The sequence below is a fragment of the Macaca thibetana genome, chromosome 4, assembly GCF_024542745.1.
Source record: "Macaca thibetana thibetana isolate TM-01 chromosome 4, ASM2454274v1, whole genome shotgun sequence".
NCBI lineage: Eukaryota > Metazoa > Chordata > Mammalia > Primates > Cercopithecidae > Macaca > Macaca thibetana.
The window spans coordinates 84,213,823-84,220,872 of NC_065581.1; the positions used below are offsets into that span (position 1 = coordinate 84,213,823).

General features: G+C 41.1%; 1 pseudogene; it reads right to left on the bottom strand.

The window, feature by feature from the left end:
- Positions 1–2,970: 2,970 nt before the first annotated feature.
- Positions 2,971–3,955, bottom strand: LOC126952017 (reticulocalbin-1-like; annotated as a pseudogene).
- Between the last annotated feature and the right edge of the window lie 3,095 nt (positions 3,956–7,050).

Sequence of the window (7,050 nt, forward strand, 5' to 3'; positions counted from 1 at the left end):
AACATACATGTGCATGTGTCTTTATAGTAGAATGATTTATCATCCTTTGAGAAATGGGATTGCTGGATCAAATGGTATTTCCGGCTCTGGATCCTTGAGGAATCATCACACTGTCTTCCACAATGGTTGAACTCATTTACATTCCCACCAACAGTGTAAAAGCGTTCCTAAACCCTGATGTTCCATTTACTCTGGTTCCCTCATTTTATTTTGCTTTATTATTCGTAGCTTTTTAAGCTGTTGAAACCTTTTTGGAACCACACAAGGTATCAACTGACCTTTCAAAGTTTACTAATAAAAGGCCCGATGTGGTGGCTCATGCCTGTAATGCCAGCACTTTGGGAGGCTGAGGCAGGCAGATCCATTGAGGCCAAGAGTTCAAGACCAGCCTGGCCAATGTGGTAAAACGTCATCTCTACTAAAAATACAAAAATTAGCTGGGCTGGTGGTGCACACCTGTAGTCCCAGCTACTTGGGAGGATGAGATAGGAGAATCGCTTGAACCTGGGAGGCGGAGGTGGCAGCGAGCCAAGATGGCACCACTGCACTCCAGCTTGGGCAAGACTCTATCTTAAAAACAAGCAAACAAACAAACAAAAAGTTCACTAATAAGAAAGCATACATTAGTTATAGAAAACTTGACCTAGTATATTCCCTTCATAATACGGAATCTAAACATTTTTTAGTGATAGTCACTTACGGATGAAAGCTATTAAAATTATCCACTTGCCAAAATGTATTAGGACACAAAAATTTTAGTACAAGTTTAGAGGGCTTGTGCCCCACACTGGAGTGCACCCACAAAATCCCAGGTTGAGAACCCATTCTCTGTAGGGTTTCTCTGATGTTTACTTCAGCGGATTCACCTTCCCCAAACCTTAAATAACTAAAGCACAGTTTTCAAATGGGACCGACATGCCCCTGGAGGTACTCTACGACTTTTCAAGGGATAAAGGGGCATGAATAGTTTTAAGATTATCAATTTCCAAATCCTCAAATTCCATAACTATTCTTTTCCAAACTTGATCTTCTTGACAACACATCATGGTCAAGATATCATGCCTGTTCTTTCTTGCTATCTCTCCTCACCTTTCACAGCTGCATTTCAATTATTACAAAAGAAAGACGTGTCTTTCATGCATTCCAAAACTGTATTGAATCACCCTGAGAGTGAAAATTCTAGAGTGAAAACACAGGGATAATTCAAAATATCTGTGTTGATATTTTAACTTTTAAGTGCCAAAGTACGTGTGCAGGATGTGCAGGTCTGTTACATAGGAAAGCGTGTGCTGCACAAATCATCCCATCACCTAGGTATTAAGCCCAGCGTCCACTAGCTATTCTTCCTGATGCTCTTCCTCCCCTACACCAGCTGCCTGCCCACAGGCCCCAGTGTGTGTTGTTCCCCCGCATATGTCCATGTATTCTCACCATTCAGCTCCCTCTTACAAGTGAGAACATGCAGTGTTTGGTTCTCTGTTCCTGTGTTAGTTTGCTGAGGATAATGGGATGAAGCCATCTTTAATGAAGACACCATAAACGCATAGTAGGTCTCAGCACTTTTCTCTGTCTTAAACCTATTTCTTTTTAAAAAAAAAAATCTTTAGGGGATCCTTTATTTCATTCACCTCCTCCTTACAAGGTGAAATTTTCATCTGACAGGTTGTGTCTGCCAATTCAGTCCATGGCTCAGAATATCACCTTGTCCTCATTCCATAGTATAAGCTGTTCTGGGGTAAGAGGCCGAGGGTCATGGATTCACTGGACTGGATGGGCCATGATCCAGAACTTCACTACATTTGGCTTCCCAAGGATCCCACCACCTCCTTCTAATCAGTGATCATCGAGGAAACACATTGTATTCCTATTCACTGTTTCAAAGATCAGGCCTACCTCACTGGCACACCAAGAAAGTTTCCTCAAGTATATTTAGTGTTTATCATTTTCCTATAGTTCTTCAAATGTCTGACATTCATCTTTTTCCCTACCTCTACATTCCTTTCTTTTTCACATTATCTTTCTTGATTGCTTTTTAGTAGAAAAACAAAGACATGGATTTATTGTGCATATTAGCAGGTCCATCCTGGAAAATGCATGGAGGTTTCATACACACCACTTACAGTAACAGCTCAGACTATAAAGTCGAGAAGGAAGAATCTGAAATATTAGACTTATTCTGAAATAAGCTTACCTAGGATGATACCACTTTTGATAAGAATTTCCACTTTCCAACTAGTTAACAGTGGCAAATATATAAAATCTGGTAGTTAAAATACATGGCAGTCACTTCATATTACTGCCTCCTCCAACCCACCCAACTTCTGAAGAACAGAGCTTTGTCAAGTTTTGTTCTCCTTTAAGTTTTAATTTAAAAAAAAAAAAAATGAGACAAAGTCTTGCTGTGTCACCCAGGCTGGAGTGCAGTGGCGCGATCTTGGATCACTGCAGTCTCTGACTTCCAGGTTCAAGAGATTCTCCTGCCTTAGCTTCCCAAGTAGCTGGGACTACAGGTGCCTGCCACCAAGCCTGGCCTTTTTTTTTTTTTTTTTTTTTTTTTTTTTTTTGTATTTTTTTAGTAGAGACGGGGTTTCACTATGTTGGCCAGGCTGGTCTTGAACTCCTAACCTCGTGATCTGCCCGCCTTGGCCTCCTAAAGTGCTGGGATTACAGGCTTGAGCCAGGGCGCCCAGCTGGGGGGGGAAAAAAACTTTTAAAAAGTCGTGTTGTACGAATATATCCCCAGAGAGAACTGTAATTTACCAAGGTTTTCAAGTGTTTTGGGAGAAATCTTACTGAAAGAATAGTGATGTCCATGTTCCAGTAAATACTGAGTGAAAAACAGTTTTTATACCCCAATCTGAGGTATAAACTTGCTTTTTGTAGGAACACAACTGCTGTAAATTAGACAATTGAAGCAACCATCCAAGACAATAACAATGCCTATGACAGTCTGCCATATTCTGGTGTCTATCAAAGCTCATGATGATTCTTTGTGAGATCTTCCCCCATAATTGGTAGCTTGGCTTCCAACAAACATGTTCCAGTTCTCCAATATTTCCTCTTTAGCCTCTCATCCTTGTTTTTGTCTGACTCATATACCAGATGCCTGGCCTCAGCCTGTGCGTGATCATAATCTTGAGGGAGGATCCAGTGACGAATCTCGTCTTTGTCCAACTTCCGGTCCTTGTTAGATCTCAGAATTTGTTAAATTGCTCCCGTTCTGATGAAACCCAGTCTGGCTCAGGGTCATTCTCCTCATGGGAAAACATACCCGCAATATATTCATCCTGATCCACAAACCCATCCCTGTTCTTGTCGATGTCCTCCAGGGTTTTCAAAACCACAATTTCCTTCATATGCTCAAACTCTTCAGGATGCAGAAAGGCAGTGAACTCCTCCCGAGTGGCTGTCAGGGCACCATCAAGGTCTGCAGCTTTGAATCTTCTCTTGTCACGTGGCAGCATCTTTTTAAAGGTGTGATGATCTGAAGAATCATGAAACTCCGCGGGGTTTCCTAGGTAGTAACCATAGGTGGTTTGTTTGTATTCTTCCTAGAAAATTTTGTCATCCTTGTCCCTATCATAATCCTGCCAGACTTTGGCGACATTATCGAAGATGTGTCTTTTCTGCATCCGTTTGATCCAGATTTTCAGCTCCTCAGTAGTGACAAAACCGTCTCCATCATTGTCGATTCGATCAACAATCTTCCCCAGCCTCTCCTTGCTCTTGTCCGGGGTGAGCTGGTCCAAGGTCTTGGAGTCCTCCTTGCCCAGGAAGGCCTCCTGGCCGTACTGGAAGCTCTGGTTGTCCCTTAGAGGCCGCTCGCCCAGCTCCGAGTCGGGCCGCACCACGCGCTCCTTGCGCACGGTGGGATTGGCCCGCAGCGCCCGCGGGCCAGCAGCAGCGCCAGCAGCAGCCCCAGGACGAGCCCCAGGCGGCGGCCGCCGCGCGCCATCGTCCCGAGGAGAGGGCGTCCGGGAGAGAGGCGCCGAGTGAGCGACGACAGCGGCAGCTCGGGAATGCGGGCTCGGAGCGCGGCGGCAGCCGCGGGGCTGGGGCCGGCGCGGAGGAAGGGACCGGCCAGTCCCTCCGCCACGGCCTGACCCGCGCCGGAGCAGAGGTGCGCGTCCCCCGGTCCTGGGACTGGGAAGCTGCGGGCGGCCAATCTATTTCTATTCATAGTGAACCATAGATGTATGCTTGGGTAGGGCAGCAAAAATCATGGCAGTTTCGGTCAACAACCTCATCTCTTCCAACTTCTACACATGATCACAAAATGCATTATCCCTGACAATAGATTCTTCTCGAAGGAAAACAAAAGAGACTCAGACAAGTGGCAGTCCCTTATTTCATTCTGTAACAAACTCCTGCCAAAGCTTCACGACTTACCTAAATATTTATCTTAGCCTTAGAATTGGGAAGGAAGATTATAATGATTGGGATGTATATTAACTCAAAAATGAAGTCTTTTTTTTTTTTTATTCTGATGGAAAGTAAGCGTGAATCTCCACACAGTGACTCATACCTGTAATCCAGCACTTTGGGAGGCTGAGGTGGAAGGATTGCTTCAGTCCAGGAGTTCAAGACCAGTCTAGGCAACATTTCTAAAATGAATGAATGAATGAATGAATGAATGAATGTAGTCCCAGCTACTCAGAAGGCTGAGATGGGAGGATCGCTTCAGCCTGAGAGATAAGGCTACAGTGAATTGTGATCGCACCACTTCATTCCAGCCTGGGCAACACAGCGATACCCATTCTCAAAAAAAAAAAAAAAAAAGTAAGTATGATTTGGCTTATTAGTTTGACAAAACGAGGGTTTGGCCAATTATTTTACACGTTGGACGTTATCCATACATTGAATGAACTAATCTTGAAGCTCCAAGAATTTTTTTAAAATAAATAAATCACGTATCAGGTGAAATATTATATTTGCAAAGGTGAACTAACAACTTTTAGATTTTCCTAGCATTTTCTGTGTATATTGAGATGCCTCCAAATGAAAGAGTAAGAGTAACTAATAATCATCTGATAACTCTTAGTGAAGCCTCTTTGGGAGACTTCCCAGAAATGAAATTACTCTAACCGAGCAACAAATATACTTGCAAGTTAGGTAGTTTCTAATTCCACGATTTCAACAGAATTGAAGGAGCACCTAATTGTGTTGTCAATGAGATAATTTAAAATAAAAATGTGGCCTGGTTCAGTGGCTCACGCCTATGATCCCAACACTCTGGGAGGCCGAGGTGGACAGATTGCTTGGGCCCAGGAGTCTGAGACAAGCTTGGGCAGCATGGTGAAACCCTGATCTCTAAAAAAAAATAAAATAAAAATTAGCCGGGCATGGTGGCAGGTACCTTGAGTCCCAGCTGTTCAGGAAGCTGAGGTGGGAGTATCGCTTGAGCCTGAGAGTTTGAGACTGCAGTGAGCTGTGATTGTGCCACTGCACCACAGCCTGAGTAATAGAGTGAGACCCTGTCTCAAAAAAAATAAAAATTAAAAAATTAAAACTAAACAATAAATAAAATAAAAATACAATTTTTTAGCATGTAACTTGAACGAAGTTTTAAATATTGAGTAATACTGCCACAATAAAACCTTCTATTCCCATTAGTTACTTATGGGAGTAAAGATTTCTCAGATTATACATCATTAAAATTAAAAAGTAGAATCGATACTAAAAATCCCATTTTCTTCTAGTGATAAGTAATCGTAAGTAATAGTAATCCAGAGACAAACTTAAAATGTGGGTAGTAAAAGTCGCCACATCATAGTGTTGCTGCGAAGAGTAAGTAAACTAAAAGGAAAAGGATTTAGACAATGCCTGGCACATAATAAAATTCAATATATGTTAACTACTACTATTATTATTCCTATTATCATTATTACCACCGCAGGTGGCATAGAGGTGGCAATGATATAACTAACAGCTATTTCCACATGCATTTCCAAAATGGTTTACATTAATAATTAGTTACCCAATCGTAACATATATACCTTGTTTTGGTATGTTGGTACTGAAAATCATTTTAATACCTCAATCTAGAAAAGCATTTTTAGCATACAGCCCTGTAATCACAGAAAATAAAAGTGCCTTAGGTTCAGTTTTTATACATATTTTTTATGGAGAGAAGTATAAAATGATTTATTAAATATTTCTAAGCATTAAAATATATTACTTTAGGGTAAAATACTTTAGGGAAATATAATTGAAATGAGTTCAAGAAAAAAGCTGACAATGTGCATTTCTATGTTAAAGAAGAGTTTGTGCATGTATTTTTTAATGGTTTATGATAAATATTAAATTGGTACAGCTTTTGGAATTCATATGATATATTTAAAAGAGTGATATAACCATTTTACTTTAAAATGTCAGAATATGCAGAAAAGTATACACTTTGCAACCACTTAAGCCTACATTGGAAAATTTTCTTAAAAATTTTATTGACCGGGCACATGTATTTTGAAAATATTAAGAACACCACTTCCCTGGAGCTCCGTCTTTGATTTTCCACTCAACTGTACAACCACCTGAGTTGTAGAGTTAACTCACACTCATTGTTCAATTAGTCTCTTTATAATCAACTCCAACTGCTGAAGGAGTCTCTGAACAGGCATCTCTGCATGTGACCTTTCATTTAGTTTATATTCCCAAGTATCTATGGAACATCTCCAGTTATTGTTTTACTGACAACCTCAAGCATGAGTTGTTGAAACCAACCTTATTTCTCTTCCAAACTCTTACTCTGTATTTGCTAGTACATTTTTTAATGACAAAGAACCCGATACAAATGAGGTTTGTTAAAGAGAATCTATTGCCTCACACAACTAAAACCTTGAGTAAGAGAGAGAGTTTGGACATGACTGGATTCAAGGCTCAAGTCTTATTTTCAGAGTTTGGCCTCTCTCCACACCCTGACTTTTTCTTCTATTGTGGTGGTAGCAGGCAAAGTGTCCATGTGATAGCAAGTGGCTGCCACAACTCCAGATTTAACAGTCTCTGCGCTCTAAACTCAGCAGGCAAGAATATCAACCTCCATCTTTCATCAAA